This window comes from Narcine bancroftii, chromosome 10 (assembly GCF_036971445.1).
Source record: "Narcine bancroftii isolate sNarBan1 chromosome 10, sNarBan1.hap1, whole genome shotgun sequence".
In the NCBI taxonomy this organism is placed as follows: domain Eukaryota; kingdom Metazoa; phylum Chordata; class Chondrichthyes; order Torpediniformes; family Narcinidae; genus Narcine; species Narcine bancroftii.
This window is the reverse complement of record NC_091478.1, coordinates 92,389,066-92,410,828: the sequence shown is the minus strand read 5'-3', so window position 1 is coordinate 92,410,828 and position 21,763 is coordinate 92,389,066. Positions and strand designations below refer to the sequence as shown.

The following is a 21,763-nucleotide window of genomic DNA, read 5'->3' as shown; positions in this document are numbered from 1 at the left end:
GAGCAAGGAGGTCATGAAGTAATTGTACGGAATGTTGATGAGGCTGCACTTGGAGAATGGTGTGGAATTTAGATAACCGAGCTATCTAAAAAATATAATTAAGCTGGAAATGGTGCAGAAAATACTCATGAGAATGTTGCTGGGACTAAGGAGCTTGAATTATAAAGAGAGACTGGATAGACTGGAACTTCTCTCCCTGGAGCACAGGAGGCTAAGGGGGAGGAGGAACCTGATAAAGTTTAATAAAATCACGAGGATTGTAAGGTAAATGTCATAGCCTTTCTCCCAAAGTAGAAGAATCAAAAAATTGAGGGCATAAATTTAAAGAGGGGAACATTTAAAAAGGGCACTTTGTTCACACAAATGATGCTGACGATGTGGAACCTCCTGCCAGAGGAAGTGGTAAAAGCAAAAAATATTTCGACAGATACATGGATAGTAAATGTTTTGAGGGACATTGGGCCAAATGCAGGGAAATGGAACTTGCTTGGAGGGGCTACAGTGACTGTGCCGAAGGATTCTGAGAATGTTTTACTGTCTTAAAGATAGTTTAGAAATGAATCTGTGCCCAAACCTAGTGTCCTAAAACAACCTTCAAGAAGCTGCAACACATTTATCCCACATGCCTCTTAGTAGTAAATTCGCAATGCGAGCTGCAGTAGGTGGTTAACTAATCCACAAATCTAAAGTCCATAAGCAGGGCAAAAACAACACAATGAAAATGTGAAACTTTCATAGTTATTATTCACGCTTGTTTCAAAAAAGATCAATATCAAGATGGACTCCAACCTGCCATTTTATTTCAGAAGTGTGCATTCATGGGAAAAGTGTTTTAATTAACAACTGTTTGAAACATGGAAGTCTGCAGATGCTGTGATTGTAGTTAAAAAGACACCAAAATGCTGGAGGAACTCGGTCAGTCTTTTCAGTGTCTGTTGTGAGCAGTTAAGTTTGAACATCCAGCCACCAGGGGTAGTGGTGGAAGTAGATAAGGTAGTAGCATTTCAGAGTCTTCCAGATCGACGCATGAATAAGACAAATATTAAACTCAAACACATTACCAAATACAAAGAGCAAAACCAATACAAAATTAATGTCAGTAGCAAGAATCAAGGTCAGTTCTATTAATGTTGACATCACAAATAAAATATTGATTGGTGCAAAAGTATTGGTTTATTTCAGGTAAGTGGTTAATGTATTTTACAGCTACAGTACTGAATTGGTGTGAAACGGCAGGAACTTAGATTGATGAAAACCACTTCTTTGTTGCACTTGTACAACTGAAAAATCCATTTCAATTTAAAAATTGCCAATTTTAATTTTAGTTAGTAACTACTTTAAGGTGCATTTCTGCAGAAGTTATGTTTGGCACTTAGCTCTTTGCTTGTAGTTGGCCAATTTATCTCAAAGTGTCACAGAAAGTGTTTCAGAAATTGTTTTCAAGAAATGGAATGTCTTAAAGTGTTCGGGCCTTTAACTGGCAGATGCAGTCATGCCCACAAAATATATTGTCAAATCGTTTTTCTCCATATTACTTTTGTGAAGATTTTAAACAAAAGATCTTAAAAACTATATGAACAACCTTTTGACAAAGTGCTAAATCTTTAGTTCTGAGCAACAATCTATTGGTGATGCAAACTTATGGAATGAAAGGATTGGAGTATGCATTCAAAATTTAAAACAAAACCACAAAGCTATTTACTATATGATAAAAGTAGCTATAGTATTGCCTGGCTGATTAACTACATAGCTAAGGTGCCAGTACACACTTCCGCCAGCAAAATTTTGGCTCTGCTGTGAAAAATAGCACAGTAGCTCAAGTGTCATTTCAAAGCCAACTGTTAAAACTTCCGTTAATCACAGTGGCATTCAGTTAACTGTGAAACCATTCAGTACACACCACAACTACCAGTTCTGGTTGATGCAGAAATTAAGGTCAACAACCAGAAATATGCAACAGGATGATGTAAATATAAGGGTATGCAAGGAGCGAAAATTATATTGGGAAATCATTGATATGGAACTCAGAACAAAGACGTTAGTACAGACTTGCAGGTTAGTGTAGAAGTGGCACCAAATTCCAACCTGTCAAACCCCTCAGTGATTAGAAATGTTTAAGTCCTGCAGTGCATTCCTTGTTTTTACCTTTGGGTTCCAGTGTACTCCAGCAGAGACCATGTGAAATAAAGGTTTCAGTGTTAAAAGGAAGGAAAAATATGAATGATTGTTTATTGATTCATCTGAATGCTGTAAGGTTTCATTCATTCCAGAAAATCCGTACTCATCACTTTGCAATGCAAAAGTAATCAGATCTGCTGGTACTGACAGTCAATTTATTAATTACTTGAATACTTTCTATAGGCTTTTATAGTGTTTGCTAATAATTTGAAAAACATATCTCCAAAAAGATGTTTGCAACTGGCTTTTTAGTAACTTTTTTAAATAAGTAAATTCAGAATGATAATATATCACGCAAAATGCAAATAATGGTACAATAGAATCTACTTTCTCTATAAATATTAATTTCCAGAAATTTATAACCAAAGCCGATACACTTTAACTGATAGAAATCAGTAATATTTATGAATATTTCCGGTTAAATACACTTTTAGAGAAATGTTTTGTGCTACAATGCTGAACATAAAGTTAGTTTTTGAAATAACTTACCTAATGGTTAAGATTTTAAAACTTGAAACAGTCAAAGGGGCAACTTACAAAATTAATCATAGTTTAATCACTTTGTAACATTTTCAGTAATTTGTTAATAGAGAATTAATCATGGTTGCGTTGGATTCATAATGTAAATTCTGCAGATATGTAGCAAACTTGACATTTATATTAAGCACAAGTCCTTTAATATTTTATAAATATACTTCAAATCTCTTTCCATTAACTCTTTGAATTAAGTTAGAAAACAATGTGAACAGAATGTGCCCAGAAAATATCAAAAGTCGGTTAAATGTGAAAGGTTTATCGCATGATTGATGGAACAGTCAATCCAAAGGTATCTTTGAATCAGTTAGAAAATGGCACTTAACCATTTCTGAACACGTTTATTTTACACCAGTTACAACAATGCTGCAAAGTCCTTGAGATCCTTTTATATTACTTGCCTAACTTCAATTTGGCCATCTCCGCATTAATCCCAACCTCACTATCAAAGCCAGTCGAGGATGGTCCTGTTGTGGTCTGACGCACTGACATCTACCTTGCTGAGGTCAGACAACAGCTCTCAGACACCTCCTCTTACCTACCCATACAACAGGATCCCACCAAAGAACATCAAGCTACCATCTTACTTTACCATCTCTAACCTCATCACTTTTGGTCATCTCCCTCCCTCGGCCTCAACCTCATTTTTTCCTATTCCCGCATTGCCTGATTCTACCTTCTACCCAAGATGCACAAACCCAATTGTCCAGGTAGAATCAGTGTTTCTGCATGCTCCTTCCCCACCGATCTAGTATCATATCTTTATTCCACTTTCCCCCGCCCCCCCCCCAGTCCAGACCCTCCCTACCTACATTCATGATACCTCACATGTCCTCCATCTCTTCAATAACTTCCATTTCCCTGAACTTGACTGCCTCACTTTCACTATGGACATCCACTCTTTCTACACCTCCATCCCCATATAGGTCTCAAAGCCCTTTGTTTCTTTCTTACAACAGACTGAGCCTGTTCCCCTCCACCACCCTCATCTGCCTTACAGAACTTGTTCTTACCCTTAATAATGTCTCCTTTGACTAATCCCACATTTTTTCAAGTTAAACGGGTTGTCAAAGGTACCTGCATGGGTCCCAGCTATGCATGTCTTTTTGTTGGCTTTGTGGAGCAATTCATGCAACAAGCCTACATAGGCAAGGTACTTCAATTTTAATTCTGCTACATTGACAACTATATTGGTGCTGTCTCATGCACCCATGATGAGCTTGTCAACCTTATTCAACTTGCTGCTCCATTTCAGGAGACAAACTTTCTACAGAAATTTTCTACAAACTCCCACAATTAAACTTCTTCACACCCAGTGCCTGAAAGGATTCTATTTCTGTTCTCAATTCCTCCATCTCCATTTAATCTGCTCCCAAGATATGGTCTTCCATGCTATATCAACCAAGATGTCCTCCCTCAAAAATTGTGGTTTCCCCTTTACCGCCATCAATTCACCCTTCACCCACATATCCTCCATTTCCCACACATCTACCTAGGCCCCCTCTGCCCCTAGACACAATAAAAACAGGATTCCCCTTGTCCTCACCTACAACTCCACCAGTCTCTGCATCCAACATGTAATCCTTCACAATTTCCATCACCTACAACATGATCCTACACCAGATGCAACCTCCCCTATACACCTTCTGTAGGGACCACTCCCTTCATGACTCCCTTGTCCAATCATCCCTTCTAACTAATCAACACCCCCCCCCCCCCTTGGACCTATCTCTGTGACTGTAGGAAGAGCTACACTTGTGCTCACACCCCCTCCCTCGCTGCCATTTCAGGAGTCAAATGGTCCTTCCAAGTTAAGCAACACTTCCCTTGTGAATCTGGGGGAGTCATCTACTGCATCTGGTGCTCCTGTTGTGGTTTTCTCTACATTGGAGAGCCTTGGTGTAGACTGGGAGATCACTTCACTGACCACCTTGGCTCTGTCCCCATCAATGATGGGGATCTCCCAATCGCCAGCTATTTCAATTCTGGTCCCTACTCCAACATGTCTGTCCATAGCCACATGCCCTGCCAAACCAGGGGCACGCATAATTTGGAGGAGCAACAATCTGGGCACTATCCAACCGGATGACATTAAAATAGACTTCTTCAATCTCTGCAAGACCACTCCCTGTTCCCCCCCTCTTCTCTTTCCCTCTGTCTTTTTTCCTCCAACTCTCCACCCCTTCCCTCATTAACAGAGCTATCTTCCTCTCCCCCCCATTTCCTCCCTTATTCACCTATTACCTGTTGCCCTGTGCTCCTCCCCCTGTCCCTTACTACCCCCCCCACTATTTTATTCAGTTGTCTAGTTACATTTTCCTCATCCCTTAATGAAAGGCTCAGAACCAAAATGTTGGTTATGTACCTTTATCTTTGCTATATGCTGTGGACCTGCTAAGTTTCTCCAACATTGTGTTTTTACTAAAATCACTCAGTTTACAGATTTTTATGTTTCACTCCTTTAGCTTAATTTGCAATTGCTTCACAATAATATAGTGTGAAGTATTTAAGGCTTACTTCCAGCTACAAACCCTGAAATGTTGCAGTACTCTGTCACCTGAACCTGGCCACAGAATGAAGTAACCCATCTAAAGGTCACTTCTGTGGCCAAGTTGAGGTGACAGAATACTGCAACATTTCAGGGTTTGTAGCTGGAGGTAAGCCTTAAATACTTCACACAATGTACTATTGTTGAAATTTACAGTTGGTTTTACAAAGTTAAGGTTAAATTAACTTTAGGTATTAAAATTCCTGCGTTCCTTACTCTGATATAGTTTGAAAAGCCCCACATAAAAGTTGTCTTAACATGAAGAAAGCTTCCTCGATTGGGATTTTCAAAGCTAGGAGTCATTTTGTTGCTATTTTTATTGCTGGTATTTAAAGCTATACTAACCTACAAGAGGTGTCATGGGTTCTTCTATTCCCTGGAAAGTACTCAATATAGCACTGAATTCTTGTTGAACATTGTGTGTAAATACTGAATACCATATATATAAAGAGAGCTTTGATGAAATACTCCAATTTTCTCTATGCTTCTTTCACAGTGGCCCACACACATCCTTTTACTGTTCACTCACAGTAATGAACTGCAATAGAATAAAGCTGGTATCAATGTTCACAAAGAAAATATTCCAACTCTAGATGAGACATGGTTTCTCCACCACCAAAACCAGATGGCATGTTTCATAAACTACTTTAGCTAAAAAGATAATTGAATGTTTAAAAACTCTTCAGCATTTGCTAAAAATGTTGAAGTCATCATACGCTAATAATACATTTATTTAGATGCTTTGCTGTACAGAACAAACCCCTAACATTCCTTGAATTTTATGAACACTAGAAGCAATTTTTGATACAATGAATGTGCTAAGATTGAAATCAATAATCCATTAGATTATATGTTGTATATTAAATCTTAACTTGTGGAGATAATAGAGTCAAATATCCCACTCAGATATAGAAACACAAAATGCTGGAAACAATAAGCAGGTCAACAGCACCACAAAAAAAGTTCAAAGAGTTAATGAAGAAAACAATATAGAACCTTGAACAAACAAACAATTGTCAACAGGTTAGACAGCATCCATGCATAGAAATGGTCAATGTTTAAAGTCTGAACCTTTTATCAAGACTAAGATAGAATAGGTGAAATTACATGTATGAAAGGGGAAAGAATCTGGGTGGAGGGGTGCGGAGGTGATGAGGTATAGGACAGAAGGTGTGAGAGGTGGAGAGAATGGTAGAGGGAAAAACCAGTAGGAAAAGATTTGGATGAGAAAAGTTTATAGAGAGAAAAACAGGAGTAGGTAAAGAGGAAGAATCAGATGGGGCTAGGTGTTACCTAAAATTACAAAAATTAATGTTCATCCCATAAGGTTTAAGGTGGTCCATAAGGAATAGGATGTGTAGTTGTGTAGTTCCTCAAATTTATGTTCAGCCTCACCCTGACAATGGATGAGGCAGAGGACAGACATGTCATTGTAGGAATGTTTTTGGGAGTCAAAATGGTTGGCTTGGGAAGCTCATTTAGACCCACAAACAGAACATGGGTGTTCAGAGAAGTGGTCACCCAGTCTTTGTTTGATCTTGTCAATGTAGAGGAGGCCACATTGACGACACCAAATACAATAGATGAGGGTGGACGATGTCCTTATAAAGATCTGCCTTACTGGAAGATTTGCTTGTGTCCCTAGATTGAGATGATGAAGGAGATGCAGGTTTTGTGTTTTCTGCAGATACAGTGGGAAGTGCCTAAGGGGGTGGAAGCATGCATATGGAGGGAAGGGTGGATGAGGGAGCCTTGGCAATACTTATCCCTGAAAAATGTGGTGGGTGAATAGCGCAAGATGTGGCTGATAGTGGGATTGTGCTGCAGATGGTGGAAGAAACAGAGTTGGGTGGACAGTCTTGTTTCACCTGGGGGGAGGTGGGTAAGAGCAGAAGTGTGAGAAATGGAGGAGAAATAGATGCGAGCTTTATCAATAAAAATAAGAAGGAATCGACGTTGATTAAAGTAATTGGAAAGACCTCTTCCTGGAAGCAGACATAGTGGAGGAATTGTAAGAAAGGGATTGCATCCTAACAAGGGACAGAATGGGAAGACGTATAATCCAGGTAGCTGTCAGAGTCAGTTGGATGTCAGTATTTTTGTTTTAAACCTACTTCTCTCTCACTCTCTCAAACTTTTCTTTCCCCGCCCCTTCCTAATGGTTTCTCTTTCTACCTGTCTCTTCTCCTCACACCTTCTGTCCTATACTCTTTCACCTTTTTCCCCCAGGTTCTTCCCTCCTTTCTACATTTGATTTCAACGATTCTATCACTGTCTTGATAAAGGGTTCAGTTTTAAAACATTGACTGACCACTTCTGCCCATGGATATACTGCCTCATCAGCTGAGTTCCTCTAGCATTGCTCAAGAAAGAAACCAAATTGCAGATAAAGTGAGGGAGGAATGGATAGGGTAAAGGGAATATCTCTGATATGGTAAGAACAAGGTTGATGAGATGATCGGGTCAATGGGGGAATCAAGAGGAAGAAAATAAATCGAAGCTGTGAAGGGGAGGAGTTAAGAGTGTGAAGATGCAAGTGTGGGAATGTAGAAGCTCCCAAATGTAGAGAAACAGAATGTGACAAAAAGGTCAGGCTCTCCCAATGAAGGGAGGAAAATAGAGCCAAAATTGTATGAGGGGATGGATGTTGGGATGTGAGAGATTCATCATCATTATCATGGCTATCCCTTCATGAGCGAAGATGAACACGGTCGGTGCCTTGCAGGTCTTCTGTCCTCACAGAAATTTGTGATATGCCACTGCGAATCGTGGAACACCATGCAGTTTGTTTTTGTTTTGCGAGGCCCTCCCAGTCCGTTTGGGTGACATGAAATGACTGGAGATTGCGCTTGATTATGTCTTTGTAGCGAATACATGGGGAGCCAACAGGGCATGGAGCATCTGGTAGCCCACCATAGAGGACATCTTTGGGCAGTCGGCCGTCCTCCATATGGACAATGTGGCCAGCCCACCACAGGTGGCGAGCGCGGATGATTGAGTAGAGGTCCGTACTTCCGGTCTTCTCCAGGACTTGGACGTTCGTGACTCTGTTGCACCATGAGTAGCCTAGGATGGATCTGAGACAGCGGAAATGGAATGCATTAAGGCGGTGTTCTTGCTTTCTGTATGTGACCCAGGATTCCCAGACACAGAGAAGAGTTCTCAGCATGCAGGCCTTGTAGACTCGGAACTTCAACTTGGTGGAGAGGTGGCAGTTATCCCACACATAGGCACTGAGGCGTCTGAAGGTAGTGGATGCTTTTCCCGGGCGTGTGTCCAGTTCTGTGTCGAGTGAGTTCGTTGTTGTCATGGTGAAGCCAAGTAGCAGAATTTCTCTATGTTGGCAATTGATGGAGTGTCATGGGTTTGTTGGCTAAAGACAACAGTCTTGCCCAGGCTGATTTTCAGACCAAATTCAGTGCAGGAGATGCAAATGCGTCACACAACGCTTGCAGCTCTGGTTGGGAGTGAGCCATGAAGGCAGCATCATCTGCATAGAGCAGTTCTCTTCTGATTTTGGTCTTGGCCCTGAGGCATGACAGATTTTAAAAGTTTTCCGGAGTTCCTTGTGTGCAGGGCTATGCCTGAAGCCTCTGGAAAGGCACAGCACACAAGAGCAAAGAGTGAGAGATTAAGGGGCTGGTTTTATGCAAATTCCTTTTCATGTAAGGTAGTAAATTTGCTAACCCAGGGAGTTGTGGAGGCTGGATCATTCAAAGTATTTTAGAAAAATCAGGAGGAACTGGTATTAGAGAGGAGTTGAGGCCGGAGGTGGATCAGTCATGACCATAGAGAATAGAAGGGGTGGCTTGAATCAAAGTGACCAATGGCTGCTCTGGTAATAGTGGGAGTGGGATGGAGAATTAAAGAAGTTGGCAATAGGAAGCTTAAGGTCACCCCATGTAGCCTGAATGCAAATGCTCTGTAAAATACTCTACCTGCATCTGTTGAGGAGATCACATTGGACAAATTGCAAGTAAATCGACATTGATTAAAGTAATTGGAAAGACTTCATCCTCGAAGCAGACATAGTGGAGGAATTGTGAGAAAGGGATTGCATCCTAACAAGACACCTGGAAAGACTGTGTTCCTGGAAGGTGAAAAAGAAAGAGGCAGAAAGACAGTGCTGCATCTCCTGAAGGTGCATGAGAAAATACTGAAGACAAGAAGTGATTGCTCGAAATGGAAGTTGATCACGTCATGAAGGAAATGGTCACTTTAAAATGTCAAAAGAGAAGATTAATCTTATGATAGAATTTTATAGAATCTGGCAGATATTGTCAAGATTGACCACGGTTGTTTGGGCTGAAAGCCATCTGTGAGGTTATCTCCAGACAGGAACTGCTGTTCTATCTTGGTAATGGTGACATTCAAAGAGTTTCTACTGCTGGGCATGTAACTGGGCAACTATTCCACCAAAATACCTTGAAATTTGTTGGGAAGCAGCTATGCTATCTGTTAGAATGAGATAACAGAGTGGAACATCATCACTAGTACCAAGATTTACCAAATGGATGATGTCTGATGGGTAAAAAGTGGTTCAAATTTTCTCTGCAGGGCCCTGGAGAGTACTCATGGGTAGCAAGGAGACATTGGAGCTGACTTGTATTTCTAAGATTCCTGTATGCATTTTTGTTTGAATGCTTGAGCTAGGTGTGGAAATCTGTTCTTTTTTCAGACTCCTGGTCTAATGATAGCATTCGAGCCTAGCCTGATTAACCAAACCTGTCCCTGTCGCTTGAATTTCCTCCCATGCATGCTTATAGGAAATGAGCAGTTTTGGGTGCCTTTAAAAGCTGAAAAGCTGAAGAAGGACTTGGATCTACAGAATTTAATGCAATATATTGAATGAAATGGCATAGATGAGATATTAAACCAGGAGTGTGATTGTCCATCATTAAAAATCTAATCTTTCCTTTTTTTCATTGGTTCAGATTGATAAGTAATTTATACTGTACAAAATTATACTTTAAAGTTATTAATTGCATACAAAACACTTTTAGATAATGCTTGCTTTTGGTTTGAGTGTACTTCAAAAGTAAGGAGTCATTTTAATCTAATAGACTCTCTTTTATCAATAAAGTAGTAAGTGGGGCACTGAACACCCTGTTCATGTTTTTGTTGTACACTTCATCCTCTTTATGTAACAAAACAACTGAATTTTGTATCTAGACTGTTTGCCCATTAAATAATAGCAAAATAAATTTATATTACCATATATTTTGGCATAAGATGACCCCTAGTTTTCAGCCTAGTTTTAAAGGTTTTATGGTATATCCAGCGTTTAAGTCAAGCCCAATTTTTTGGGCTATTCAGGTCCCTCAGGAGCAACTCAAATCTTTTCTAAAAAGCTCCAATCACAAGTAACAAAGTTGTAAATTAAATAAGTAAAAAAACCTTGGTCTACCAGACAGCAACGGCGACGGCCCACAGAGCTGGAGCAGTGACACTGTGCTCCGAGCGGGAATAGAAACCTCGGCCTACCAGGCAGCAGCGGCATCGGCCCACAGAACTGGAATGCCGACAATGCACTCCCGGCAGGAGCGGCAATGGCAGCGCCCAGCGGTGAGGAGGTGCTTCCACCATCGACTTGTACACCAAATTGATGTCCATTTGTTCTTTTTCCTGTGATTTAATGTCTCAAAAGTATATCTGGTGTATAAGTCAACCCCCAGGCCCTTGAGAATTTTTTTTTTTTTTTTGAGTTTCACGACTCAACTTGTATGCCAAAATATACAGTAATCCCAGAAAATGGACTAATGATACTGGTTGTGATTTATTATTTAACATTCAGTGGAATATGTTTTGAGTTTTCTGTATCAAGCAAAATTTCTTAAATAGTTGCCGCCATTGCTTGTGAATTCTTACTATTTGATCGCTGACCAGATCTCTATCAAAAATTGTCAAAATAATGAGCTGCAGGACACTGGGTTTGTCAGACTATTTAGAGTTAATGCTCCATGATGAGGATATCCAAGTTCCTAATATTACTGGTACTAATAACGATCAACACAAAAGCCCACAAGATGCATGTCTGGGGTCAATTATGGTAAAAACTTTAGTTCCTTGGAATAGCACAAACATGTATACTGAGCACAAGATCATCTGGAACCATTGAATTTTGGGGAAAAATTGGGACAACTATTGAATTTCCAATAATATTTATCTTCTGATATTATCTTTATACTTGTGGTAATATATGTAGCTCCAGGGGTAATCAATTGGCCCTACCAACCTAGGTTAAACCCTCCACATCAGCCCCAGTAAATCTGCCCACAAGGATGTTGGTTTCTCTTGTGTTCAGTACATCCCATCCTGTTTGTACAGGCCATGTCTTTTTCAGAAAAGGACCTGATTTTCCACAAATCTGAACCCCGGAACCAGCTCTTCAGCCATGTATTCATTGGTCATATTCTTTCTTTCACTGGGATGTGGCACAGGCAACAATCCAGAGATTACTGCTCTTGAGATCCTACCTTTTAGCTTCCTTCATAACTCCTGCTATTCACTTTTCAGGACCTCATCCATTTTAGTATCTATGTCTTTGGATCCAATGTGTACCATGACTTAAAGCTGCTCACCCTCCCTCTCTAAAATGATGTCTCTGATGCTGCCACCTGGAGGCAACCTTTCATCTGGGAGTCTCGACCTCCCTCAAACAGTCCCCTGTTTGATTTACCTAATGAATGAATACCCTATCATTATCCTCTCCTCCCCCCTTCCCATCTGAGCCACAGAGCCAGACTCTATGCCAGAGAACTTGCTGCTTTGGGTTTCACCTGGTTGGCTGTTTCCTCCCAAGAATTATTATTTAAGGTGAACAGATACGCTGCACTGATGGTCTATTCTCCATCCCTTTTCTGATCATCACCACCTGCCTGCCGCCTTCATCCGAGGAGAGTCTGCCTTCCTGTAACTCCTCTCCTCTCAATCCCTCAGCCTCATGAATGATCCCAAGTTCATCCAGGAGCTGTGAGGAGCTGCAGCTGGGTGTACTTCATGTAGGTGAAGTCATCAGGGGCACTGAAGGTCTTCCGAATTTCCTACTACTTTAACTGCCATTCCCACATCAGAGGGACTCGTGGCTTGCTAGGACAAAAGATTCTCCACCGGTGTCAGCAAGACCAAAGAGCTGGTGCTGAAGGAGGGAGAAGTCTGCATCAACAATGTTGAGGTGGAGAAAGTAGACAGCTTGAAGTTCTTAGGGAGAAATATCTCCAGTCACTTGTCCCGGCCCATCCACATTGATACAATTGCCAAGAAGGCACACCAGAAGCTTGAGGAAATTTGGAACATTATCTGCATTCCAATGACAACTTCTACAAATGCACCACTGAAAGCATCAGTCTGCATCAGCGTGCAGTTGAGGAACTGATCTGTACAAGACAACAAGAAACTGCAGAAGATTATGAGAGTGGATCAGGCCCCTCCTCTCTATAGACTCCATCCATAACTCCAGCTGGCCTCAAAAAGTAGCCAACAAATTAAAAGACTCCTCCCAACCCAGCAACTCTCTCTTTCACCCTCCTCTTCAGGAAGCAGATTCACAAGTATGAGATCGCATGCCACAAGATTCTAGGACAGTTTACTCAAAAGTCAAAGTTCAAATTTATTGTCAGGGTACATGTCTGGCATCACATAGAACCCTGAGATTCCTTTTCCTGAGGGCCAGGCAGAATTTCTACTTATTGGTAACTGGTACATGTAAACTGTACTCAAGAAAAGGAATCTTACACAAAAGAGAAATGTAAACTCACTGTGCAATACAGAAAAAATATTCAATAATAAATAACGTGCAAAGTAAGAATCTTTAAACGTCCATGATTGAGTTCCTTGTTTAGGAGTCTAATGGTGGAGGGGTAGCAACTGTTCCTGAATGGTGGTACAGGTTTTGTGGCTCCGATACCTCTTTCCTAATGACAGTAACAAGAACAGAGCATGTCTTGGATACTTGATGATTGTTGCTGTTCTCTAATGGCTACGTGGCTTAACATGGACATTCCAGACACGGCACTGCAGCCCAAGGGCTACACCTTCCATCGTGTCTGGAAAAACCAGGGGAGGCTGCGTTTGTGTCATTATCAATTCATCATGGTGCACTCCCCTGACCTGGAACATCTGGTGATCAAGTGTTGTCTATTCTACCTGCGAGGGAGTTCATCGCCATCGTCCTGGTCTCCGTGATCACTGCAGGGACTGAGCCCTGAGATAAACAGCCATGAGACAGCACATCTGGATGCCTTCCTGATCATTGTGGGAGACTTCAATCAGGCCAACCTGAAGAAATCTCTGACAAACTACCGCCCACACATCACGTGCAAGACCACTGCTACACCACCATGAAAAACCCACGACCACATTTCAGCAAGCCTGATCACCTAGCTGTACTTCTACTCCCAGCGTACAAGCTGAGACGGAAGACCACAACACCAGTGGTGAAGGTGTGGTCCGGGGAGGCAGAGGAGCATCTGCAGGACTGCTTTGTATCAGTGGACTATCACTGACTTCATCAAGACCTGCGTGGATGAGTGTGTGCCCGTGCACAAATACCAGGTGTTTCCCAACCAGGAGCCCTGGATGAATCAGAGAATCTGCAACCTGCAGAGGGCGAGAACAAGGGTGTTTAAGGCTGGGGATCAAGATCTTTACAAGTCCAGATACAACCTGTGGAAGGATAAGAATAAACTTCAGTGGCCTGTTAATGGCCTGCAACATCACAGGCACCAGACTTCACTCTATCAAGGACATCAAAATGAGATGGTATCTTTAAAAAAAAAGCCTCTATCCTCAAAGACCCCACCACCCAGGCCATGCCCTCTTCACTCTGCTACCATTGGGGAAAAGGAGCCGAAAGACACGCACTCAACGGCACAATCTGCTATCCTCAGATTCCTGAAGAATCAATGAACCGAAGACACTGCCTGGCTTTTTGTGCATAGTAATGTCGTAAGATGATTATAATATGTACGTTTTCACTACGATGCTGCCACAAAACACAGTTTCACGCCCTGTTCATGACAATAAATCCTGATTCCATGTAGATTTTTTCAATTGTGGGGAGTTTTGCCTGTGATGAACTGGGCTAAAAAAATAACCATCTTTTGGAGGGTTTCCCCTCACAGGTATCGGTGCCCTTATTACCAGACTGTGATGCAATCAGTCAGCACACTTTCTACTACACATCCGTAATGTTTGCCATAGTTTCCGATGTCATACCGAACCTCAGCAAACACCAGAAGAAGTACAGGAGCTGAAATGCTTTCTTTACAATGCCATTACCATGTTGGGCCCAAGGTAGTGACTCCTAGGAATTTAAATTTGCTCACCCTCTCCATCTCTGATCCTCCTAACGATCACTGGATCGTACACCTCTGGTTTTCCCTCCCTAAAGTCTAAATCAGCTCCTTGATTTTGGGGACATCGAGTGAGAGGTTGTTGTTAGTACACCATTCAGCCAAGTCTTTAATTTCCCTCCTGAATGCTGACTCATTGCCCCTTTTTATAAAGACCCTTGAATGTACCTGTCACCGTCGTGTACTTACCTTCATTGAGAGCAGTGCCAGCCGCCGCTGATGATGTAAGCGATGTGATGCGTGAGGGTAATAGCACGCATGCGTGGGTCTGTATACGGGTGATGAATCTCAGGTGCAGGACGAGGAGAATAAGAGTGTCAGGATTACCCATGTGGCAGTGAGCCAATGGGAAGGTCAGAGGAGTTTAGCAACGCAGTGTTGTGTCTAGTGAATAATAAAAAAAAAGTCAACATGACGTGTTGAAAGAAATGAGTGAGTTTATTCCCTATTTGTTTTGTAAGCTGTGGTAAATCAGTGCCATTACAAACCTCAAAATAAGTTGCCCTTACTCTATACCAACTGATCTCCATCTGTTTTTCGTATTGTATCTTACTTGTACCATGTATGAGGTATTCACGAGTCTGCTTGTAAAATAACCTCTATTGCTGCGTTTTTGACAGACGTAACAATAAACTTGAACGTGCAGTTAGCTTGAAGGCTATATGTCCCACTGCTATTCTCGTTTCCTGCTTATGTTTTTCTGAATGGCATATAGTCAAATTACATAACTATATTAACTAATGAAATTCAATATAGTTCTGTATTCCAATTGTTTCTTCAAAAGAAGGGATTTAGAGACATGATAGCCAATAGGGATTAAATACAATTCATTATTGGGAACTGAAATTTTCTACAACTGAAGTATCATCTGTTGTTCTCTCAGGACTAATTTCATGCAAATAATTCAAAAAATATTCTCTGCCTCAGCTGCAGAGAACCGTATTCTTCCACTTTAATCATTCAATTTGTTGTTGAGGAGTCATCTCAATCAGGAGGCTTATTTAAGGACATTTACTTTTGCACTTTTTTCTAACTCTGCATTGCACAATCAGTCTGTTTACATTCCTTTATTTGTTTAACATGTGTACATTGAGTCCATTTTTTTGTTCTCCCAACAAGAAGTCATTCTGCCTGGCCTGCAGGAAAAAGAACCTCAGGGTTGTATGTGATGTCATGTATGTACCCTGACAATCAATCGGAAATCGTTGAATATGGTGGATGCTATATTACCAAGTAATATTGGAACTTCTGTACTTTGTCTTGTACTAGTTTGAGATGTTCACTGCTTTGCTCACAAAACAACCTCTATCTGTGATTCTTGATACATTTGACAATGAACTGAACAATTAATAGGATTATAAGGAAATCTCAAGACTTAAATGGTTAGTTATCTTAAGGAATGCCTTCACAAGGTATTTTTTACTGTTTTCTGACATAATTAGAAAATAATTTCATCAAAATGTCAGATTTACCAAAAAAACTACTGAAATTTTATAATCTAAGTGCAAACACAACTCAATTTATTTTCCAGACCCAAGGCATATACGATAAGGATGATATTTAAAAAAAAACAATTTTGGAACTATTTTCTTTTCTGGAGAACTATAAAAATTCCATAACAATATTGGATAAAACACCAGCAGGAGATTCAGTCAGACTTAATGCTATATTTGTGTAGCAAACTTTGGCATCAAGTCAATGTGTTCCAAACCTCTTGTACAGAACTCCCACTTCTGCATGGAAACAAATCACATTGTGTGACTTTGGCTTTGAAATTTTTAGAAATTTGTGTCAAGAAAGACAGGAAATTCAGATGTTTTTGTGCAAAGCCAGATCTTCTTTGATCTGCGGTCCTTATTCGACTAAACAACTGAACTTCTTTAACACACTTTGACATAACGAAGCTCTCGTACAAATAAGAAATTAATTAACATTTCATACATTTACATTGGTTTTCAGCAGGTATAGATTTACTCCATAGTTTTATAGTGAACTGCTTTATTTTTAAAATAAAATTCACACCATCCTCTCTGTACCTTTAATAGCTTCAAAAGCAGCAAAATAACTACTGAAAAGCTAAACAATAGTATTTTATTTTTCACCATCTGATGTACAGAGGTGATTACTTCAAACACTAATTTTGATAGATGATATTGGAGTTGACAGATTAGGTTGGCATTTTTTCCTGTTCATTCTTTACACTGATTATGCTGGTTTACTGTGGTTTGGATTTAGTCACGTCAACCAATGTTTGACATGATTGACATAGGAATTTGTAAAATCATAGGATATCTATGAACTGAATGCAGTTGCAAGATGTTCAAGCTCTGTGAAGTGACCCGTTTGTTTGTTGTTTGTGACAACTAGATGTTGTCGTCTTTCTGCAGATGGATGAAATTCTTTCTCTTTGGTGTTGAGAAGAGAAGGAAATGAAACAAATGTTATTTTACATGACAGCATTAATCTTAATTATGTCATGCAATCCTGCATTTAGTATTTAAATCTTGCCAGCCAAAATAAACCACAATTATAAATTAATTCTAGCCATAGGTGGAAAACGTTCATTAAAATAATTTGGTGCATCTTTTTGATGAGGTGGAAAAGAGAATTAGATTGAATTAATTATTTATAATAGAAATAATTTCTAACTTCTAGCTATCGTTATAATATTTCCATAGGTTGGCTTGATGCTATTATTTAAATTGCATTTATAAAAAGAAAGGATGTATTTCAATACACTCAGTAGCAGAGACTGCAGTGGCATATACAGACACTGTTCAACTTGTCCAAACCATGAATGAGAAATTGCATAAGTTAAACAAATAAATTGATTACAAGAAAAGTTTATGCGTATTATCGTTGTTATGAAAATTGCCATGTCTTTTATTCAGTGTATGCTCCCAAAGAGAAGTAACAGGTAAATCTCATTCGCCCTCTCTCAGTATATGTTAGTTCTGAAGTTATTTCGTAAAATAGTTATTTAAGAAGAGAGTGACTGAATATTAGTCAGAGGTTGGCCTACTCTTTATCCTTGATTAGTGTTAATTATAAATATCTTGATGAATGTTCTATGTCTGCTTTGATTGGAAAAAAAATCACTGGATTATTTTTGAATGCATTCAGATTTTCTGGAGAGGCAACGGTTGCAGTTCAGGATCAATCTATTCACAGCAAACCCTGTACTGAAGCTTCCAGACCTGTGTGTGTGTTTTTTTTGGTATTATATGTCTAAAGAGATGAGGTGTGGTGCTACCACTTTGTATATACTTATGGACTGAACCTGTGTCTCCTCCCTCCCGGATATTCCCCATAAAGGCTGTTACGTGCAAAGCCCTCCCTCAGTACCTGCCTTGGAACCAGGCTAGCAACATGCAAGATGTGCTGACATCTAAAGATGATTAAATTGTGCTACCAATCCAAGCCTATTAATCATAGATCCTTGTCTAATGTAGTTGATTGGTAGCACATCAGGCAAATTAATATTTGCACCAAAATTCTTTCTTGCTACAACTAAACAGGTATGTAAGATACACCAACTACAACTTTCCCAATACAGAAAGAGATAACAAATATAAAGCATAGACAGGTAAATAAATAGTCCTTTTAAAATTAGGGCATAAAAAAATTGTTTTAAATAGTACAGCAGGTCTTTTCATGGACCCCGAGTAGTTATGGTTCGTGAAGTAAAGAGCCTGATAGCCATTGGAGAAAAACTATTTTTCAACCTGGAGGTTGTGATAGTCCAGATTCTATCACCAATGTGTACATGTACATATGCACAGATTGTAGTGTAGGATGACTGTAAATGGCTGAGAGTGTAGCCACACCTACTGGCAGGTCTTGAAGGATTGCTCCTAGTCAGACCAGGTCATTCTGGACTGGTCGACCTACTTGTAATATGCTCCATTCTTTTAGTTAATAAAAGCCTTGGTTTGGATCAATAAGTCTTTGGTTCTTTCGACACGCACTACAGAGGTGCTGAACTTCAGGCTTCAATTCCTTTTTTTTCCTGAAGGAAGCAGTGAGAAGAGATCTTTTATGACATTGGCAGTGCCTCTCATAGATATTTTCAATGGATGGGAGTCCATGATGGGCTTGGCCATGTTTGCTACTTTCTGCTGGACACTCAAATATGACAACATGCCAAATCACTTCAGACTTTTTTGAAAGTAGATGCATTGGTGTGTCCTCATAGTTGCCTCGATATTTTGGATTGGCTGTTATTGCCAAACTTCTGTTTTTCAAAAGTAAAAAATGATTTTGCTTCATATGTATTTATGTTATAGTGTCATTGGCTCCTGTTGCTTGGAGATATGGAGTTTGTTTCTGTATCACTCCTCCCACAGTTGGCATGTAGCTTATTTGGAGAGACACTGAGAAGCAAAATGCAAGATACTTTATAGTGTGTGCTGATTTCTTTGAGGGCACTCTCTGAATTTGGGAGGACATAAGTGCTCTCTTGAAGCTAGAAGAATAACATCCTGCTCTATCAGCCTGAATTTAGCAGCTGCAGTAAATTCAATATTTTTGGTGCCTCACAACTTAGGTAAAAGCAGACGAGTAGATTTTCAGAATTACTGAATCGTGCTTCTTTTACTACTTTAGTACAGTTTTTAAACTCACTTCTTTTCAAATATTACTGTAAATAGTACTGTAAAGCAAATTATTCACTGAGTTAAAAGGGAGTGCAGTAAACAAACCTCAGTATTGAAAAGGAATGTGGGACTAGGGCCTCAGTGAATTTGTCAGAGGTAGAGAAAATGGGGCTCCAGTGAGTTTAAAGTGAATGCAGAAAAGTCAGAATTTAGAGTGTGGAATCAGGGCCCTAGTGAATTTAAAGGGAGCATGATAACATCCCTCACTAAAACATTGGAATTTCCAAACAATCAGGGAGTGAATTATTGGGGTTTAATTGTATTGTGTACTTGTGTAGACCTTGCAAATTATCAAGATTTGGCAATGAGCATGAGAGGATTATGGATGTCTTTCATTCTCTTTGCTGAAAGTAAAACAAAAATGTTTTATTTCAAGGCCTACAGAATCGACTGTAACTTGGGACTGGATTCAGTACGGAGACCAATCAAAGACAATGCCGATGCGAGCAATTTGGAAAGTACAGCCGTAGCTGATCCACCTTTGGTGCACATGCATTGTATTTGGAAATGTCTTTCACTGCAAACAACATCTTGGAAGTTCCTAATGACCTAGACACAAAGTGGACAGCGTTGGAGAGAGATCGGACAATTTTTTTTTAACTGAAGCAGGTGCTAGTTTTAATTGAAATCAAGTGTAATTGTATTACTGAAAGGCATTCTTACAAAAACAGAATATCATTACAATTTGAACCATAAGAGGTTGTTGAACATTGCTTGAGAAAAGGAATGAGCTCTGAATGATGATTCATGTTTATCAGAGTATTCAAAAAAACTGATTAGACTATCAGGGGAGACCATTGTGTGACATTTTGCGTGGGGGAGAAAGATTGAACACATTCAGAATAATCTGTTGACAATTCATTTGATTTGCTCATGGACATGGAAAATAGAAATTCATAAGAGTGCCATGTGTTAAATCAGTGGTTCTCAACCTTTTTCTTTCCATTCACATGCCACTAAATATTCCCTATACCATAACTGCTCACTGAATAGTAAGGGATTGCTTAAGGTGGTATGTGGGTGGAAAGAAAAAGGTTGAGAACCACTGTGTTAAATGGTCAACAGCATTAGCTGAAGTTAATAAGCTGCAAAAAAGGCAAACATAAAGCAACATATTCTCAACAATCATTTTAATTAAAAGTTTCAAGCATTATTTCAGAGTTAAGACAATGCAATACCTATTAACTGCAAGCTCTAGAGTCCTGGATCGTAAGAAGTAGAGCAAGAACTGCACAGACTTGAATCTGAGAAGACGAACAATCATTGGGCTACATATTTAGTACTAAAATCTGACAGCAATTTATATAGTGAGTGAGTTATTCTGAGTGTTGAATGTGATATTTTGCTCCTGGTTCATCCTTTTAATGACTCTAGTATGCTTATAAACATGTTGAATATCTCACATTTGAATGCTCTAACATTTTTTTTATTCAACACATCTCCATATCCAGAACCTTTTAAGGTAAGTTTTTTTTATTAAAAAATGTCAGGGGTGTCAGCTTAGGTAGGTCCCTCTATCGTCAAATATACAATCTCTATGGAATGGCACAAAATATTGGCGGCACCAGTAGAGCTGCTGTATCGGCAGCGGAGTCACTGGTGCGGACCGGGAGTGCGGGAAATGGAGACTAAGCGCTGCTTCACAGAGTCTTACCACCCAGTGCAAATGCTGAAGGCTCCATTTTAAATGGCATGTTAAAGGAGCTGATGGATTTTTATTTCAAATTCCTGGAACTACGGCTCTGAGCCCAAGTTAGCAGCGCTTATACTGAGGAGCATACCATGATGGATTGCAGACTCGGGGGGGTGGGGAGCAGCAGATGGATGTAGGGCACCAGAGTTAGGGAGAACACTCCCCCCCATGGAGAAGGAGAAGAATAGATGACCCTACAGGATGGTGACCAGCAAGTAGCTGAGTGACTGAAGGACCCGCACAGGATGTGGGAGACTGGCTTGTTGGAACTAGGATTCCAGAGGGTGCAATGGCCTGGTACGCTGAAGGCTTTCTGATCATATCAGAGGTTAGGAGCTGGAGCTCAGGTTGCCAATGGTTTGAACTGGAATCTGTCTGGCTACGGGTGTGCTAGAGGTGAATCCACGGACTCAGTGCTTCTCTTATTGTTGGGGGTGTTGGACTATGCTCATGGTGACTCTTTGTTTACCTTACTGCAGACAAAAGTTGAAATATAATCGATATTATATTTTTAATGCATTATTATATGACAATAAAAGGAACCTTTGTTGCCTCACAGCTCGAGCAACCCATGTTCAATCCTGACCTCCAGTGGTGTTTGTATGTTCTCCCTTTAACTGCATAGGTTTCTGCAGGGTGCTCTGTTTTTCCTCCGCATCCCAGAGACCTATGGATTAATTGATGAATTGACAAATGTAAAGGTAAAGATTCCATTATTGTCATGTAATATACATGAAATTCTGTAACTTTTGTCTACTGTAAGGCAGACAGAGAGTCTCCATTTGTAAATTATCCCTAGTAC

The 21,763-nt window shown here is 40.1% G+C and overlaps 2 long non-coding RNA genes across 2 annotated transcripts in view; one reads left to right on the top strand and one right to left on the bottom strand.

Annotated features, from left to right (window-relative positions):
* LOC138744948 (uncharacterized) overlaps positions 1–21,763 on the top strand; it is a 149,677-nt gene that overhangs the window by 108,110 nt on the left and 19,804 nt on the right. The window contains exon 4 of the long non-coding RNA XR_011345892.1: positions 19,645–19,877. This is a non-coding gene — a long non-coding RNA (uncharacterized lncRNA). The remainder of the gene's footprint in view (positions 1–19,644; positions 19,878–21,763) is intronic.
* Positions 20,392–21,763, bottom strand: part of LOC138744949 (uncharacterized) — a 275,183-nt gene continuing 273,811 nt past the window's right edge. The window contains exon 5 of the long non-coding RNA XR_011345893.1: positions 20,392–21,628. This is a non-coding gene — a long non-coding RNA (uncharacterized lncRNA). The remainder of the gene's footprint in view (positions 21,629–21,763) is intronic.